Source organism: Chiloscyllium punctatum, chromosome 27, assembly GCF_047496795.1.
Source record: "Chiloscyllium punctatum isolate Juve2018m chromosome 27, sChiPun1.3, whole genome shotgun sequence".
NCBI lineage: Eukaryota > Metazoa > Chordata > Chondrichthyes > Orectolobiformes > Hemiscylliidae > Chiloscyllium > Chiloscyllium punctatum.
Window position 1 is genome coordinate 83,723,091 of NC_092765.1, and position 20,531 is coordinate 83,743,621.

Below are 20,531 nucleotides of genomic sequence, written 5' to 3' on the forward strand. Positions count from 1 at the left end.
TCAATCCCTAGCATCCATGTAATCGCTTGCTCCATGTGTCCACTTGGAAACCTATTTGAAGGGATGTTCAGCCTGACAGGGAACTTGTGAGAATCCTCCACTGTCTGACCTAAAGCTGAAACAGGAGCTATCTTTTCCAGCTTGGAGGGTAGCGAAGTGGAGGTGAGACAGAAAATATTACTTGGTGTAGATTCACATTGTTCTCATTGTGATTGTTTAAAAACCTGGGCCAGAAAAGACTCAAGCAGAAATGAGCAGAAGTAGGCCATTCTTAACACCGCTCCTGCCCCGCCACGCCATTCTGTACAATCATAGCTCACACAGCACTTTTATGTCTTTTTCCAGCGTATCCATATCATCGTGTTGCCAAGTGTCTAACATATATTTATCGATCTCTACCATAAATAGACATCTACGTTATTCATCGCTGTGAGGAAAATTTTGCATTTCGAGACAGTTGGGTTTCTGCATGAATGTTATAGGTTTTGCAGATAAGCAGCCGAGTCTGGTCTGAACACCTTTCAAACCATAAACTAAAACTCGACTCTGATGAGAGTTGCATCCACAACTTTCGAATGGCAGTCTTAAGAAAGGCGTAGAAATTCAACGCGCTTTCCATTGCACCATAGAGTCGCGGCCTCACCCAGTTTTCAGCACAAATGTTTGCCTTAGAACGATTTCGTTCGGGACACCCATCTCACGTCTGTCTGACCTCGTCACACTTTCCAGTATCTGGTCCTTATCCACGTGTGCTCTGGATCTTTAAGTGTTCGGCTACATACTGCTGAAATGTCCTCATAACACTTAGCATTACCACACGTGAACTTCTCCTCCTGCATTCAGACGGTTCCTGCAGTCTTGCGATTACAACGGAAAAAGAAATGCTCTTTGAAGAAATGCCAAAATGTCTGAACAAAATCAGCAGCTCTTGTCCATCTATGATGAGAAAGGACAGTGAACGCTTCGAGTCCAATGATTCATGTTCGGAACTGATGGGATGCATGGGTCAGTGAAAAATGTGGAAGAGGGCAGACAGGATTCAAAATGATTGAGCTCGATATTGGGTCCTGAAATCTGCATGGTCTTTCAGGAGAAAATGAGTTGCCCGATCTTCCAGCTTGCGCTGTGCCTTGAAGAAGAACTGCAGCAGACCAGAGACTGGTATGATGGCTTGGGTACACAATGCAATCTTAAAGTGGCATGACACTGGAAGACTGGGGTAATTTTTGTTGATTCTGTACAAAAGTTAAGTGATCTCAGCTTTGTCATCGACTCTGTTTTCCTCTCTCCATTGTAGAGAGATCACATTCTCAGCAGGAACTACAGTTTTCTGGATTGAATGAAGTGCAGACAAATCACTGGAAGATGTGTCTGGAAGTTTCCACAGTGAGGAGAGACATCGGAAACCAGCAGGAAATGTATCTTACAACATAGAACGTTACAGTGGAGTACAGGCACTTCGGCCCTCGATGTTGCACCGACCTGTGAAAATAATGTGATGTCCATTGCAATGGAAAATTAACATTTCTTTTAAAACGTATAAAAACACAGGGAAACAAAAAAAGTAAGGGCCTGACTTTGCAGAGGGAACGTGTTGCAGACAGAAAGAAAATCTATGTATATTTAAACCGAACTAATAGCAGACTTACAAGGCCAGCAGACTACCATATCAACAGCCAAAGTTTTAGAAAAAAACAACTCATATCTGGAAATGCACTCGAATGTTTCAGGCCACTGACCTTGAAGTGTTGATAAGAAGAAGCGAATTATACTTTAAAGGGAATATGTAAAAGCTATCAGGCGCCCATTACATGAGGCGTCTTGCCAATGTATTACCTGGGACACGGGAAACCTGAATTTGATGGAACTCCACGTGCTACATGCTGAAAACTTTCTGGTCGAAGAGAAGGAATGACGGAAATTAAAGATGGAACAGCAAACACTTAAAGATCAGCTTACTATGATGCAAATGGTCGCCCAGCCGCTGGAAGGAGGTGCTGCGTGAAAAGAAGGGCTGGCAGAGGTAAATCTGGCCGGTGCTTTGTTTGCAGAGCAATGGACCACTGAGTGAGGCAGTGCACGCCCAGACAACCTCAATCGGCCCTGGAGGCTGGGAAACAGGGTGACTAATGGAGGAAGGCTGAGGTGGAGGTGGGCAGCCCCAAAGTTACAGGTAAGCCTCTTTGCTTTATGCTTGGCAAAGAATACTCGCTTATGCTCATCTCTACTACTAACCTTATGGGCACTGAAACATGTCCCACCTCTATACTGAGCACTGAGTTTGCGAAGCGTGAACTATATTTTCAGAACAACGATGATGCATATAAGTCAATGCTTACATCTATGTTATATGTGGAAGGTCCACCTTTTAGTTTTTTGGAAGATACAAGGGCAACAAATTCAGTTCATAAATCAAGGCAGTTCAGAGATTCGACTCAAATAAAGATGAACAGAAACTTCCTCAACATAATGGGCGCATGAGGAGTCATGACACGAGAGAGATTTACCACACCCCTATTGTGCAAAACCAGTAAGGGGGAAACATTCCAATTCTCATTTCTGTTATTGGAATTCTATACTTTAAATCTGATGTCTCGGGAACTCATAGTGAGACTGGGGTCCGATTTGTGCAGTATCCTGACGGGCGTGCAGGTAATACAAAAGGAAGATTAAACAGTGCAGGCTGGAAAATACGAATCACGAAACCCTGATCCATGTCAGAGAGCAATAGGTTCCATGAGCGATTCACTCACCCAGGAAGCAAGTAGCCATATTAATCCCATTAACACCGATTTTCTTGCTGGAGATATGCTGCACTGCACAGCACTCATACACCGCGATGGTCCAGACAAATCATAAAGAGAAGGATTGGTTCAGGAGATTGGTTAAACCAGATCAGTTGTTATTGTGCGAATTTTATTGGAATGATCACAGACGTGCTGTCACTTAAAACTTTTTTTAGTGTCTGTGATGGTAAATAGACACTGGTTTTTGATGTGGAAGGCTCTTTTCCTCACGGATCATTGGCGAAGGCATCCAGTGACAGGTGTCAGAATTTGGGACCATGGGTACGACACGCACAAACAACGAAAGATTGTATCTTCAGGGTCGGTGTGGGTATCTGCTTCAATGCAGTTATAAGGACGTATAGGAAGAAACTAAATTGGCTAACTCAGGCACACAGGACAGTCCAGGTAATCCCCGGCAGGAGTGTCGTCTGGCGTTTACCTATGGTAGAAGTCTCGGACCCAAGATTAAGAAGGGTCCCAACTGATTTCAGGCCAAAAGGCAAACACGATGTGGGGCTCATACGAATCCTTAAGAATAGCCCCGTAGTCTGATTATCGTCCTTGCAAAGCAGAAGAGCAGTTAAATCCCGAGGCTGTGCAAGGAATTACTCCAGTCTTTGAATCTCTCTTATAGGCTGGAGTGATAATCCCCCGTGAATAATCACTGGTGAGAACACCCATTTTTTTAGTTCAAAAAGGCATTCCAGTTGAATCGGGGGAATGGAGGTTTGTTCATGACCTGCAGGTTATCAAGAACGCTGTTGTTCCGCACACCCCAAATGTTCCCAACCCCTGTATTATATTGGCTCAAATTCCACCGGATGTAAATGGCTCTCTATTGTGGAAATAGCAAATGCCTTGTTTTGTGTACCGTTACACGCCGACAGTCAATTCTGGTTCACTTTTCCATTCAAAGGCAAATAGTATACTTTCACGTGACATTTTCAAGATTACTGTGAGTCCCCACCATAATCAACTGTGAAACAACAGTTGAAGTTCTTAGGTCACTTAATATCTGAACAAGGAAAGGCCATTGGTCAAGACAGAGTTCAAGCAAACCAGCAAAAGTCAAAGTCTCACATGAAGAAACAATTGTTATCCTTTTTGGTCATGCGATCCTACTTCGAATGTTTAACCGCATTACGCAACCCTTTAGGCACCTAAAAGTGACATAGTTTATGGTTCAGGTTTGCAGAGCTACAGTCCGTTGCAGTGACCGCTGAGGCCGAGAGTGCCTTTGTTGAATTGAAATGGCACTCCAAACTTCACCGACACTGGGATTCCAAATCCAAACAAGCCTTTTGTACAAACAGTGGATGAGAAGCATGCCTGCATGACATTTGTGCTGATGCAGAATTATATGTGCAAAATTGAGTTCAGTAGCTTATTTTTCAACTCAGCTGAGATCCCGTAATGGCAGGAATGCATAAATGCCTCCGTGTCGTGCCTGCATTTGAAAAGGCTGTTGTAGCTTCCAGGGACATAGTCGGCTTTGTTGAATAAAACCGACTGGTCCCACATGCAGTATCCTGACTGCTTTCTGAGCATAACACAGCGCACATGTCGGCAGCACGTTGGCTCACGTACAATTCTCTGCTCTTGGAGAAGCCTAACATGACAATAAAGTGATGTAACGTCCTTAATGCTTCTTGTCTTCTCCCCACAGAAGGAAATGGAGACCCACATGACTGTGTCGCTGTAATTAATGACATTTGAAGCCCGAGACCAGACGTGAAGGATTCACCAATTTAGAATCTGGATATGGCATTTTATTGTGGATAGGTCAGCATTCAGAAGCAAAGAGATAGGTCAGTGTCTGGTATGTTGTCGCAACTACCCACGAGGTAGTCAAAGCGGGATCACTTTCTTCTCATCTGTCAGCGCAAGCAGCAGAGCTGATTGCTTTGATTGAGGCATGTAAATTGGCCGAAGGAAGAACAGTGAATATTTACATCGACACCATATATGCATTCGGAGTTGTACATAATTTTGGATCCCTGTGGAAAAACAAGGGCTTCTTGACCTCCACTGGAAAGCCAATCACATAAAATGGACTGATCTCTGACCTCCTGAAAGCAGTCCGATTGCCTAAATCAATCACTGTATGTAAATGTGAAGCCCACAGGAAAAATTATGATTCAATTACTCAAGGCAATGAAAATGTAGACTGAGCGGCAAGGACGGCAGCCAATCAGCCGCCAAGTGATGAGTTTGACATGTGTATGTCAAATATTTGTAATCCAAAGCAGACTTATGGGAGTTACAGTCTCAGGCCACATCGAAGGAGAAGCGTGAATGGACAAGGGCAGGGTGCAGAATGAGAGAATGGGTGTGGTGTGGCCCCAGTGGGAAACCCTGTCTGCCACCATCTTTATTCCCTTTCTATGCCAAAGTAACACACGGTATGGACCATGTGTCAAAAGTGGGGATGTACGACAATATTTCAGCACGCTGGTACAAAAAGGGATTTACTCATTGCTCATAAAAATAATGTGAATAATGTGTTATCTGTGCCACTAATAATGTGGGGAGGGGAATACAAATGAATCAGGCAGAACACCCCAAATCCCAAAGACCCTTTGAACATTTACAGATGGATTTTATTGACCTAACACCCAGCGAAGGGAAAAGGCATTGTCTGGTAATAGTTGATGTTTTCTCAAGGGGTGGAAGTGCTCCCACGTCTAAACAGGATACCAATACAGTAGCCAAGGCTTTGCTAACTGAAATAATTCCGAGATGGGGCATCCCTGAAAGGCTAAGCAGCGACAATGGAAAGCCATTTATAAATATTGCCCTACAGCAGATCAGTGATTACTTGGAAATAAAGGTGAGGCAACATTGTGCCTGTCACCCAGCGAGCGATAGGGCAATGGAAAAAGAGAAAACTACCCTTAAAAATAAATTGGCAAAATGTTGTGAGGAACTAGAGGTGACATGGACAAAGGCATTTCCAATTGTGCTAATGTATATGAAGGAGAGGAAGAATAAATATTAGGACGTTTGAAATTTTGTTTGGAAGGTGGCACAGTACAGGAATTGGTCAAGACCGATTGTAAAACAGATAACAGACCAATGTGAGGACGAGATATTATGTTACGGTATAAAACTCTCCACACTTCTGTATCAAATACAGAATCAAAAGAAGGGCAGCTCTACCCCAATCAGCAGATGGGAAGATGCACAATCCAGAACCTGAAGACTGGATAGTGGTGAAAGACTTCAGGAGCAAAAGCATGTAGGCGAAGAGCTGGCTCGGACTGTTCCAAGGGCTCCCTACAACACAGACAGCTGTTAAGATCCCCGAAAGAGCCACGTGGATAGACGCCAGCCGTTGCAAACGTGTAGCTGACCTTGAGGAGACATCGGACAACACCGGATCCAAATAAGTGTAAGTAATGATTAGAAGACTCATAGAAATATGGGGCTGCATGGCAGGATGAGTCTTAAAGGCAGGGGTGTCTGGGATTCAACCGCAGACGGTAATCTAAACCAAGGATGTTAAGTTGACCTTTACATGCCACCCATGCCCGTTTGGTAACCAGGACGACTATAAATAAAGCAATAAATATTTACACAGAGATCCTTGTGTACCCAGTTACTGGCACTGAGTCGTATCCATCACGGCTACAGGTACACCTGACACGGGATATCGGTTTCCTGTTATCAAAGAAGGAGGTGCCATGGCAAGGGTAATAATAACAAAGATTCAGAAGAGTGATAAGGAAGCCTGGTGGTGTGGAATAGATAGACCCTTCTCCGATATCTATAGACAGGTGAATATAGTGGTACAGCCTCGCACCCACCCCACCCGAGATGCAGTACAGAAGGTCCTCCAAGAAATAGTAGCGCCTGGATCCGAAAAGATGAATGTCCAATTACCCGCACTGCAGAGGGGCAGAAAGGTCTTTTCCAAGCTGACAGAAATGGAACAAAGAAGTAAACTGAATGTGCAGCTAAAATGATCACAAATGAAAAAAGTAAAAGTGGATTCGTTGAGAAAACATACAGCGCCATATTTCACTTTCCGTGGAAGTCTACTGCTAAGGACTCAGTGGTCTCACTGCTGTTGCAATGGGCGATTTTCCCTGACAGTTTATGTTGTTGACAACTTTCCCAAAGCAGGGAATTTGTATGGAACTGGCCATTAATCCAGTATTGTCACAAAAAGGATTCTGACTAGCATAAAACAAAGAAGTGTGAATCCTGGAAATCTGAATCAACAATAGGAATTGACAGAGAAACTGTGCAGGCCTGGCAGCATCTGTGGAGACAAAGAGATTTATTGTTTCATATCACAGATTCAGGCTACCTATGATTTTTATTGTTTTATTGCCTCGGTAATTGTCAATTCCACTTCGTGAAACAGCATACTTAACAGAATCTCTCATTAGTTGACAGACGTCATCTGTAAAAATGCAAAATTCCTTTATTGGCTGTAATGCTGTTGGTGTTGGCCTGCGTTGGTGAAAGGCTGGCCTTCATTACCTTTTTCTTCTCCTTTATGTCGATGAGCAGCGATGGTGAATGGAGAATTTCTGTTTGTGCCCGTTTGTCTCTCTGTACCATCTCACTCTCTTCCACATTCTCCCACTCACTGTCTGTTAATATCCCTCATTTTTCATTTCTACTCTTGGAAAAGTGTTAACATCGGAGGCTGTTCCGTGGCTTCTTCGCCCCCCACCTCCCCCCGGCCAGAGTGTGTAGAACTGGTCTCACAGTCTCCAAGTAATGTCTGTGTTACTTAGGTCTGAGATCAGGTGACATTTGTTCACTTAAAACGTTATGAGCTTTTACAATTCTAAATTGTAACCATAATAGACCAGAAAAATAGCAGTTTCACTCCAATTATAGGATTACTATGATGCCATTGCCGTTTGCTGAAAATCAATGAATGGTGACAGCAGACAATGAGAGCCATGATCTCATTGGATGCGTTATTACTACAACATTGTCCCGCAAGTCTGCAGTGTCTCCTGCGTCTCTTCATTATTCCCAAAAAAATAGAAAAGACGGAAGGAGAATAATAATAGAAGAGATAGGCAAATCCTTGTCCAACAGAGTAAAACGAAGTCTGCGTTGAATTAGCAGGATAGAACATAGACTAATGGGTCCACATCAGGAGGTAGGGCTTGGGAGCACGAAATCATAATGGTCTGAGCTCAAACACAAGAAGCATGCTGAGCCGTCATTTTCGCGATGTTGGATAAACAATACGGCTTTTACAAGACGTTTAAACAATGAAATTTCAATGTACAGAAAATTTACAACATTTGACACCATTAACGTCTGGTTATTACCATATGTTTTAACTGACGAAACCACAGACACGGTTCTTAAAATCAATAAGGGCATTTAATAAAGTATTTGATCACAGTTAATCGGACCACCCTTTTGTAATAAAGCTGCTCGATGAGAATTTATATCAACGTCCGCTTGTGCAGGAAAGAAGTTCACAGATGGTGACTGTCCACTGAAAATGTACAGGAAGAGGCAATCTCTTCTTGTTTTGATTTCAAACTGATGCCTTCACCTCTTTAACCTGACAGGATAAACAGTATGCATTCATCCTCTCGGCGCCGATTTACCACCTGAATAGAGGGAAACTCATACCAAGAGACCAGGGTAGTTTTGGTGAATTTACCAGGAGTGGTGTGTGAGTTGGTGTTAACAGTGGGCAGTAAGGGCTAAACCATTAGGACTAACATTGATCCTTGTACCAACAGCTCCTCACTCACTTTCTGCCTCCTTCATTTCAGTCATCATTGACTTTCAGTTTATCCTACTTTCCCTTCGAAACTTTACTTTTCTTCTTGACCACTTTCGGATGTCCATTTGGAAACCGCAGTTTTTTTAAACGAAATTCTGGAGAATGCACGTCACTCTTTGGGAAAGGCTTCACTGCCCAACCATAATTACTCAAGAGATTGAGATGGTAAGTTACTTTCCTTCGTCCTCGAAGTGCTCAACACAGTGTTACAGCCATGATGTCGACAGGGAGGGAGTTCCAAGAATTAGACAGAGCGACATTGAATGAACAGCGAGATAGGTTCAGCTCAGAAAGGCGAGATCCTCGGAGGGGATTTGCAGTGACAATTTATTCGGTGTATGTGCTGCCATGGCTGCCAAAGGATGTGGTGGAGGCTCGTACAATTGCAACATTTAAGAGGCATTTGAAATTGTATATGAGTAGGAAGGGTTTGGAGGGGTATGGGCCGTGTGCTGGCAAGAGGGACCAAATTGGGTTGGGATTTCCAGTCAGCATGGACATGTTTGAACCGAGGGTCTGTTTCCCTGCAGTACATCTCTATGACTCTATGATTCCAGTTGGACGCAATCAATCACTGCATTCTTTCTGGCAGAACCGGGTCTGTGCTCTCTGTTGAAGTAGAAAATGGTTTTCATTCAGATTAGCCACAAGAAGAGAAATAAATCTTCATTTCCTGACTTGGAATTTTATCCAGGCCTGGGCGATTCAAACCCAGACTCTGAAGCAGGGACTCCACTGAAGTTGACAATAACCCTTTCGACCTAACCTGTACAAACTCTTGTGCCTATCGTTCTTTGTCCCCACATTTTGAAGCACCAGTCCTTGCCGTGGGTGGTGAAGCAGCTAAAAACTGCCTCGCAGAAAAACCGTGGGGTCAGAGACCCGTTCGATCTGTTATGCAGCGGGGATTGCATTGCTCAGAACAGATGTGTTTGCTGTATGGGACTGAAGTTGAGCTCGATCACGCACAGATACGGTGTAACAGCTGCTAGCAGATGTGGAGACGGTTGGGACAGTTTCATTCGCACTCTGGGAAAAAGAATGGATCCTAAATTCAGGGGAGCTAAGAGTCACATATAGAAGGCTGAAAATTGGTTTGGGAACGATATGAGTCATAACCGAATGGCGGTCAGAAAAGATGGCCTGAAAGCTCTCATTGTCCTCCGATGCCTTCTGTTCTCTGACCGTCCAGTATATAAGGAAATAGAAACAGAGTTAATCGTGCATTTCGAAGTCCTCCTCTCATAACTCGGCGAGGTGAGAGATGGAACAGTTCTGCTATAAAATTTTGGGACATGGAGAATGTTTGGAGACGGAGTAATAAAAGAGAAACTGAGTATAAAATTGAGAATCAGGAGATATTCAATAAAATAGATAGACGGAGATGGACATGGAGTAATAAGTGTCACTGGTCTTGAAGACTTAACTCGGTTTTCCATTCCAAGATTCTACCAGATCTGCTGAGATTTTCCCGCAATTTCTTTTGTTGGTACTGAAACAAAAGGGAAAAGTCTGATCCTGGACCAATCAGCTATGTCTGCTCTGTGGACGTTTGAATTCCCTGTTCTAACAAAACACTTCTGACCCACACGGAAACCTTACGATCCTGCACCACCCCCACCCCTGTTACTGACAATAAGCTGTTCATTACGTAAACACATATGGGTACACAACAGCATCATTTACCGAGTGAATTGAGAAAATTTCAGGGAGAGTTCCATTCGGTTTCCATCAGAGCATTCTCATTCAGTTAATTCTATTGCAGCACCATTTGACACGCAGCTGTCACTGTCATGTGGCCATTCGCATTCGACGTCTCTGGACATTTTGGTTGGGGTACATTTTGAATGGAACCTCACGTTTTGGAAGGGACATCGTTTATAGCATATTCGGCTGAACTGATAACCTTGTCTCTTGCACCTGTAGTACAGTGGAGACAGTTTTCACTCAGAAACCAAGAGATGATCAAAAACGGAGGAAACAAATGTGTCAACAAAACCTGCCTCAGCGAGCGAATTCGCTTTTGCAACATTAAAGGAGAGCGGCAAACCTATTAACAAACAACAGCGCCCTGCATGGGTCTCGACCCCACACCATTGAGATTAAAGGTCTCAAGCTCTACCGACTGAGCATACCAGGGCAGGATTGGTGTTGGTTAATTTATCATTTCATTCTGACTTTAATTCAGCTGACACGGCAATTTTCAAAAATCTCGTTCATTCCTCCCCATTGCAAATAACATTTTCTAAGTCGTTCAATTCTCAGATTTATTCATTCAGACCATGACAATCCATTTAGGCCTTGCCCCGGGATTCACTATTCTCTGTTATTATTTTCATATTTTGACCCTGATCCTTAGGTCGCCGAAGTGATTCCCAGACACTCTGGCAGACTGCAAATCAATCGGAAAAATACCTCAGGAAACCAAATCATTTCTGATTAGAGTGGAGGGAATCCCACCTGCCGAAGAGACAGAGTCCTCACATTCAACACTTTCTTTGTTCTACCTGCCTACAAAGTTTACCAGTTCTAATATTCGAGAAAGGAATTCTGATTATAAAATGTTTTAATAACAGGAACAATCTTCTGAAGCCATTTCCAATTTGAATTAAATTTTTTTACCCTTTCACACGGTAACAGCCGTTCCTGAGGAAGGAGTTTCCATGAGCTGTGTCCCAGGGCTGGGCAGGAAGCCGCTGATTGAAACTACAGTGGCCCCTTTCTGTTGGCAGCAGGGGCTTGTAGAGAGTGGGGTCACATTTTGCTGCACGAGACCGTCTCATTCATTGCGGACTCAGGGTCAATCATGGATGAGTTCTCGTGGTTGTATTGTCAGTACCTGGTCGATCGCAATACTTGATGTGAAATATTTGAGGCTCTGTGCTCTTTTTAGGCTTGGAGAACCAACACTTCAGCCAAATGCTCTGACCATTTGAGACACAGCAACTGGCAGCAAAATTGTGCGTGTACACATCCAAACGCACAGTGATCGAGAGGATGTGAATAGTAGTAGTTCTCATTATTTTAAGCATCAGTTGCTCATGTTCCCGTGTTTATTGCAGAGAGGGTGAGAGACCCGAGGAGTAACAAACACACCCATAAAGCAATATCAGGACCTGTGTCGTTCTGTCATAAAAAAGCTGCCTGCAGTTGTTCTATTGCAAAGTTGGGTTTCAAACCCACGACGCAATAGAGACTGGATCCTAAACCCAGCATATTAAACCTCTCAGGATTAGTGGTGCTGGCAGAGCACAGCAGATCAGGCAGCATTGGGGGAGCAGTAAAAATCGACGTTTCAGGCAAAAGCCCTTCATACAGGGTTTCACCCGAAACGTCGATTTTACTGCTCCTCGGATGCTGCCTGTACTGCTACGCTCTTCAGCACCACTAATCCTGAATCTGGTCTCCAGCATCTGCATTCATTGTTTTTACCTACATTAAACCACTCGGCGACGCTCCCTGACGATAACTAAGCGCCAAACCTGTCAAGACTAATGTTTCAGCATCGCTTCACTTCAGGCAATTTCCCCTGGCACTTTCTATGAATACCTTAGCATAATTTAAAAAAAAATATTTACAACCATTTGAAAGGTTTGCACGCTGTGGACATTATTGAGAGACTGAATATTCTTCGACAGTTTTCTCCGGAGCTTCAGGCCTGAGGGATGTCCTTGGAAATGTTTACAAAATCATTAGGTAGACGAGCAGAGAACATAGTCAATCTACACTTTTTCAGAAGTCACGTGAGTTTAAAGTGAGATAGCATAGGTTTAATGTGAGAGCAGTACAATTTGAAAAGGATGTGATGACACTTGTTTTTAATACAGACGTTTTTTTGCGTGTGGAATAAATTGCCACATTAAGTGGCAGAGTTTGGTGCAATCACAACACTTCAAAGGCATCTAGATGGGTATGCAGACAGGAATTGTTCGGAGAGTTAAGGGACAAATATTGGCAAATATGTTTAGGTTAGTTACGGTCATCTGTTCAACAGGTGCAAGTTGGATAGGAAGGTTTGCTTCCGTGCTCGACAATTCTGTGACACTCCAGTACCTGACAACAGTTTAAATAGACCACTTGCAAAAACGCATGCTGTTTGTTACTAAGTCAGCGTGTTTGAATTTTTTTTTCATGAGGCATAATGTTTTGAAATGACACAGAGGAATGTTTTCCAGACATTTACAGACAATGACCATTCTCCTTGATACATTCTCAAGTTCTCCATCAAATAATTTCGTTGACTAAAAAAAAACCTCACAAATCGTGTTATCCCCTCAACTCTCCAGTGAATCCAAAAACTGACAGCTCTTAACGTGGACCAGGTGCAAAACTCAAAAGGCAGAGTCATTACCAGACACACATACTCATTACTTCTGTCTGTGGGGCAGTGCGAGACGTGTATGTCAAGAACTGCTCACACAAATAACACCGAAGCAATTCCAAACGGAGCTTCCCGACATTCTGGAGATTTAGTGCATAGCCAAGTAACAGAAAGTGCTCAAGTAACATTAAACAAAACAGAAAAATGTACCATGCAAAGTGAATATTACCAATTATATTCTCGATTAAATTAGGTCAACAATGCGCTGGTGCCTCCATCTGATCGAGCGAGCCAATCTCCAGCCTCCCTCACCAGGACAGTAATGAAGGAAGTGAGAGAAATATAACAAAGTTTCACGTTGCGATTGCCCACCTTTTAGCCACAACAACAAAAAACGAAGGAGCAGATTCAGTGCAGGATCTGGCTTCACAACAGCGGTGAAAAAACGACGTCCACTCACTTTCAGGGAAATCTGTGAACAACTCACATTGTCCAGAATATGAATACACAGCGCAGGCTGCTAATTCCCATATTCTACTGCTGCCCCGACATTCATACGACAATGTACCTTTCAAAGAGAGCGTTTGTAGCTGTGGAATGATAGTGGCAGCTGTTTCCCCTCGCTCTTACTGCCGCCCTTGGTCGGGTTGGCGCTGCAATTCTCATCTTACGCGCGGTAGTTGAGTGTGCAATTCTCTGTTGTGGAAAAAAGCGGAGTGTTTTGCTGCAGAATGATGTGAATTTCGGATGCTTCTGGAGTTCTTGTTGAAAGGTTCGGTGACGCTAGGAAGATGGTTTGCAGACTTTTCCTCCCTTTCTGGGTGACATTCTCAGCGCTGCCGAGGTTCCTGTGAAGCGCTGCTCTCATGATTTGGTACGAATTCATTTGGTTTCATTCCCGCTGCTTCCGTTAGTTGGGATTGCAAATTGGGTCCAACGGATGGAATCCGTGGATGAGTGCCCTGCTTCCATGAATTGTCTGGCTGTCTTCTGCTTGCTCTGTCCTATTATTGTTGTGCTATTCTAGTCGAATGTGCGGCCCTTGCCATTTGTACGTGTTGCTACTGGGGACTGCTGGACTGACGCCCACACAAATTCTTTGCCAAGAACCAATATCCACCCACCTTCATTCGCGAATGCATGGCAGACAAAGTTCGCAATGAGGATTTGCTATGAGGTAATTTTGAAATCATGCTTCCCTGTGTTAAAAGCAAATTCTGGAAAACGATATCCAGACTCCTCCGAACGCTTTGACTTATGACAGCACAAAAACTGAGAGCCTCACTCAGACAAGAACTCACGAGAAACCAAGGCCCAATATCCATCATGTGCAGGTCAAACGTGGTTGACGAGATTCCACGCAGGGACTGCACGATACACGACATAGGAGAAAGAGGCTGACAACTAGACAGCTGCATTCATAATTTCACCTGGACTGTAAACGCCTCGGACAGCTGATCCTTGCAGTTATGCACAGAATATTGAATGTCTCTGATTCCAGGGCTTGGAATTCGGATGATGTGACCGTCTGCAGCACTGGTTACTTCTTTCTGTGAGGTAACTCCTGATGGAACACATGTCACACTCTATTGCTCATTGAGAAATAGATCCAAAATAGGAGCTTAGAGCAGCATTTCTGTTGTCCTTCTGGTGCTGTCCCTGACATGCCCTGTGGCACTGCACTTATTCTGTGTTTCCTGAGTGTTCGGCACGTGCTTCCGCGATCGTATTATGGGCAGTAATCTACATTTTCGCTTCAATAACGGGTGTGTGAAGCGGAAGTCAACCATTCTCTATTCTATTTTTCTCTTCTTATGCACAACTGCAATACAGTAAAGGATCAATTAATATTGTAAGATGATAAACAGAGGCGTGTGAAATACCGAAGTTTTAATGACATTTATGCAATGGTTAGAGATTACCTTGATTCAGGAAAAAAAGGATGTAAAGTCTGTTTGGCTGGAGTTGAGGAACAGTGAGGAATGAACTCACAAGCATGTGTCGTTTACAAGCCCACTCGCAGTAACCACAAAGCGAAATAATTCGTACAAGGGGAAAAAATGCGTGAGTGACAAAAATGGCAATAGTCATGCGTGATCTTAACTTCCCATCTAAAACTCTCGGCTCCATTGTAAAAACGTTTGGAGAACCAAAATCAAAAAAAAAAATCCCATATGTCCCATAAAACATCACGAGGGCTGTCTTGGTAAATGATTACTCTACTGGTGACTTAATTTTCCTATTTTCTTGGAAACCATCTCTTTAATTGTGAGCATCAGAAAAGGCTTTTTTTTGCCAGCAAGAAATAAATATGTGATTAACCTTTGTTCGTTTCATGTATAAGAACACTGAGACTCCTCTGCACCGCACTTCTTTTGCATTTCTATCGATTTTAACAGTAGTGTGTCTTTTGATTCTTCCCAACAAAGTATATGACCTCGCATTCCCTACATGAAACTGCATTTGCCAAGAATACTCCAATTGTTGGAGGGAATCCTGAGGAACAGAATGTACATGTATTTGGAAAGGCAAGGATTGATTCGGGATTGTTAACATGGCTTTGTGCATGGGAAATCATGTCTCACAAACTTGATTGAGTTTTTTGAAGAAGTAACAAGGAAGATTGATGAGGGCAGAGCAGTAAATGTGATCTATATGGAATTCAGTAAGGCGTTCAATAATGTTCCCCATGGGAGACTGATTGGCAAGGTTACATCTCATGTAACAGCAGTGGACCTAACACCGACCCTTGTGGTACGTTGCCAGGACCTGGACACCAAGGAGAACATGTTCCATCAACTACAACACTGTTTTCTTTTGGCAAGCCAATGGCTGATCAAAGCTGCAATCTCTCTCACAATTCCATTCCTCCGCATTTTGTATACTAGCCTATTGTGGGGAAACTTATCGAACAGCTTGCTGAAACCCATATACAACACATCAACTGGGTTACTGTCATCTACCTATTCAGTCACTTTGTCAAAAAAGTCAACAAGATTCGTTCGGCAAGCCCTACCCATCACAAAACCGTGCTGACTGTCCCTGATCAGATTATTCTTTTCGAGATGGTCATAAATCCTATCTATAATAACCTTTTCCAACACGTTAGCAACAACTGCAGTGAGACACACTGGTCTGTAATTACCAGGGTTGTCTCGACGAAACATTTTGAACAAGGGAACAACATATGCTATGCTCCATTCCATAGGCACTATTCCTGTAGACAACGATGATTTGACGATCAATTCCAAAGGCTCATCAATCTCTTCGCTTGCTTCCCAGAGGATCCTAGGACAGATCACATCCGGCCAAGGGGACTTGTCTGTTTTCACACTCTTCAGTATTTCTATCATCTAATCCTTGTGAAACTCAATCTCTACTACACTAGACACAAGTATCTCTGTATCTTCCTCGCCAACATTTTCATTATCTATAGCGAACACTGTCGAAAAATATTTATTTAGTGCTTCCCCTATCTCCTCTGACTACATACAAAACTTCCCACTATTATCCTTGATTGTCCCAAATTTAACTCTCGTCATTCCTTTATTGCTGACATACCTATGGAAAGCCTTAGGGTTAACCCTGATCCTATCTGCCAACAATTTCTCATGTCTCCTCCTGGGTCTTCTAAGCGCTCTTTTTAGGTCTTTCCTGATATCGGTGGAACCCTCGAGCGCTCTAACTGAGTGTTCACGTTTTGTCCCAACATAAGACTTTTTTCCTTCTTGACCAGGGATTCCACTTCCTTAGTAAACCACTGCTCACGCGTTCTATATCGTCCTCCCTACCTGACAGGTACATACTTATCTAGGACACACAGGAGCTTTTCTTTGAATAAGCTCCACATTTTTAATGTGCTCACCCCCTGCAGATTCCTACCCCATTCTGCGCTTCCTAAATCTTAACTCATTGCATCGTGATTTCCCTTCCACCAGCTGAATCTCTTGCTCCGTGGAGTACACCTCTCCCTTTCCATTAGGAAAGTAAATCTGAGAGAATTGTGATCGCTGTCTCCAAACTGCTCACCTACTTCCAAACCTAAAACCTGGCCAGGCTCGTTACCCAGTGCTAAATCGAAAGTGGCGTCTTCCCTTGAAGGCATGTCTACATAATGTGTCACGAAGCCCTCCTGCACACACTGGACAAAAACTGACCCATGTATAGTACTCGTACTGCAGTGATCCCAGTCAATATTTGGATATTGTTTTGAGTGTTCCAGAGTTTTTCATTATCCCAGAGTCCAGATGAAGTTTGTATTCCTCACGTACGGGAGCGAGAATTTTTTCAATGCCTCAGATCAGTTCCTGTGCCGAGAACATCAGAATTAATGTCCCTTCCTCTACTCGGACGGACAGTTCACACTCGTTCATTCTCCTCTGATTCCGTTTCCCAAACAGTTTCTCGAGATTTCCAAAGTTGGAGCCAAAATTATATGGTTTGCTTCCTAAACATTTTTCCAACTGCCAACTGAAAATATTTTCACAGTATCTCTTCACAATCCTCTGGCTTGCATCATGTCCAGGGATGAGAAGTCCCGTTTGGTGGAGAGATTTCCTCGGCTGGTGAGTTTCACTTTGGAACAAAGATGGTTCAGTGGCAATTTCCTCTGGTTGTTTGTAATGATGGGAGAGGGAGCGGTGGGGAATGAGGACTCTGACGAGCAGGAGGAAGCGTTGCTAGTGACCAGAGTCAGAGAACAGAGGACAAGGGATTAAAGGAATCGTTCAATAACAACTGCCGAATCCCGAAGTGTCGGGCAATGTATCTGGAAAGAGAAACAGAGATAATGTTTTAAATATGGAACATTTCTGATGAAGAACTCCAGTTTCCCAAGTCTAATCAGATTACAGGCCTGGTTTGCAAAGCAGGCTTTCTGTAGTTTGAACTGCTCCAGCAAGAGAGGATTTATAACGTAATCAGCAGGATTCGAACCTACGTGGGGAAACCCCAATGGATTTCGAATCCATCGCCTTAACCACTCGGCCATGACTACAGACAAAGCGACTTTGTTGAGCATTGACCAAATCAGTCGTGATCTCATTGAAAGCTGCCGCTGTCTTGATGAATGAAATGCTTCCATCTCCTTTCATACCTTTGTTGTCATTTGTAAGGTGCGAGACACCAATGTAAAAGAAGAAAAACACAAAGTTAGGAAAAGATATTTGCAGCCAAATTGAGTCAAAATTATTTATTGAAAGGAAAATCACACTTGGCAATTTGCTAGATCTCTTTGCGAACATGACAAGCATAGGTAATCAAGGGAGCTATTGATCTGAGTATTCTTGGACATGAAACAAACAAAGGTTAATGACATATTCATTTCTTTTTCTGGCGAAGGAACTGGTCTTTCTAGATGCTCACAATGACAGAGATTTTTCCCAATTAAAGACAGCAAATAAGTCCCATCTCACGCTGACACCATCGTGAGGGCTGCTGTTTTACAATACCACAGAGTCAGGGTCAATTCCCGCCTCAAGCAACTGAATGTGTGGAATTTGCACATTCTCCCCGTGGCTGCGTGCGCTTGCTCTGCTTTTCTCCCACAGTCCAAAAATGTACCGGTTTGTTGAAATGGCCGTGCTAAATTGACTGGGTCAAAGGAGAGGAATGCATTTGGACTCGGGCGGGTCGGTGTGGATTTGCTGGGCCGAAGGGCCTGTTTGCACATTGTAAGTATTCTAATCTACAGTAATCAATGACCAAGGTACGGCGCACGTTGTTCGATGGGGCATATATGACTTTTCGATTGTTTTTCTACTAAGTTTCTTTACAATTCAAACGGGAGAGGAAGAAGGGAAATGAATGTCTCCCATAATTCTTGCCTTCTTTTATCATTCACAGGCGGTATTTATTCCTGTACGTCTTTTTTTACACTGTGGTTGCTGTTAGTGTTCTTGTAAGCCACACCGGCTGGTTTCCTCTTTCCTCAATGTTCCTCATCTCTAACCAAACACACTTTCCATCCTTATCTCCTGAATCAAAGTAATCTCTAACCATTGCATAATTGCCACGGAAACTGGGATTTTCACACGCCTGTGTATGTCATTTCCCAATATTAATTGATGGTTTACTGTGTTGCAGTTGCGCACGAGAAGAGGAAAACAAAATAGAGGCCGGTGGTCCTGGGTTTCAAACACACGTAATTGCAGCTAAAACGCAGATTACTGCACACAATGCAATTACGGAAGCATGCATCGAACCGTCAGGAAGCATACAATAAGTACAATGCTGGATATCATGTCAGGAACAGGACTAGAAACACAACAGAAATACGTCTCTTGGGTACTATTTTGGACGTATTTCTCAATGAGCTATCGTGTTTTACATATGTTTCATCGGGAGTTACCTCACACAAGGAAGTAACCAGTGCTGCTGACGTTCATATAATCTGAGTTCCAAGTCTCGGAGTCAGAGACACTCAGTGCCCTGTGTGTACCTACAAGGAACAGCTGTGCATGGGGTTTACAGGGTAACTGAACTGCATGAATGCAGCTCGATGGTCGTCTGTCTGCTTCTCCTCTATAGTTTTCTGTGCAGTCCCTGCGTGCAATCCTGTCAACTACGTTTGTCCGGCACAAGATGGGCATTGGTCACTTGTCTCTGAGAGAGGCTGTTGGTTTATGTGTTGTCATAATTCCGAGTGTAAGGAGGAATCTGGCTGTCAGTTCCCAGAAACTTACTTTAATAAACGGAAGCGTGCTTTTTAACTTGCCGCGTGGCATATACTCGTTGCAAAGTTCGTGCACTGCGAATCACGTTGCGGGACTATCCAATTTTGGCAAAGAATTTGTGTGGCAGTCACGAGTTGCCACGACCAGCTATCCCTCGTAGCAATACGGACAAATGGTAAGAACTACAAATTCGATTAGAGCAGCACAAGGTTAATCTGACAGGACAAACAGAAGGCAGCCAGAAGATTTATGGGTGTAGGGCAATCACCCAAGGTACTTTTTCATATGAAAGTCTGTGCATCAGTAGAATCTGGGAGCAAAGTAGTCTATGTGGGTTATTCTAATTCCAGACAACTTGTGTTGTTCCCCGTTTACTCTGAAAGTGAATAGACATAGTTATTTCACGGTTATTTCGAAAGAAGATCCTGCATTGAATCTGTTCGCCGTTGTTTTGATGTTGTGGCGAAAAGGTGGCCAATCGCGATGTGAAACGTTTCTATACTTTCATTTCCTTCATTACTGTCCTGGTGAGGGAGAAAGGTGATTGGCTCTCTCGATCAGATGGGGGCACCGGCGCATTGATGGCCTAATTTAATCACGGATATAATTGGAAATGTTCACTTTTAATAGTTTGTTGTTGTGTTTTGTTTTATGATACTTGAGCACTTTCTGGGACTTGGCAATACACTTAATCTCCAGTAGGTTTGGAATTGCCTCGCTGTTATTTGTGCGAGCAGTTCATGTCAGAGACGACTCACAGTGCCTCACAGAGAGCACTTAAGCTTCGGTGTGTCTGATCATGGTACTGCCTTTTCAGTTTTGATTCTGTTCCACGTTAAGAGCTTTCAGTTTTTGGATTCGCTGGAGAGCAAAGTGGGTAATGCGATATGTGAGGTATTTTTCTTCAGCCAAAATCTTTGATGGCGAACTTGGGAAAATGTCAAGAAGAGTGGTCATTGGCAGCAAATATCCGGAAA

At 43.4% G+C, this 20,531-nt stretch overlaps 2 non-coding genes across 2 annotated transcripts; both read right to left on the bottom strand.

Annotated features, from left to right (window-relative positions):
- Positions 1–10,626: 10,626 nt before the first annotated feature.
- trnak-uuu (transfer RNA lysine (anticodon UUU)) lies at positions 10,627–10,700 on the bottom strand. The gene has a single exon. It is a non-coding gene; the product is annotated as a tRNA-Lys (tRNA).
- Positions 10,701–17,794: 7,094 nt separating this feature from the next.
- Positions 17,795–17,876, bottom strand: trnas-cga (transfer RNA serine (anticodon CGA)). The gene has a single exon. It is a non-coding gene; the product is annotated as a tRNA-Ser (tRNA).
- Between the last annotated feature and the right edge of the window lie 2,655 nt (positions 17,877–20,531).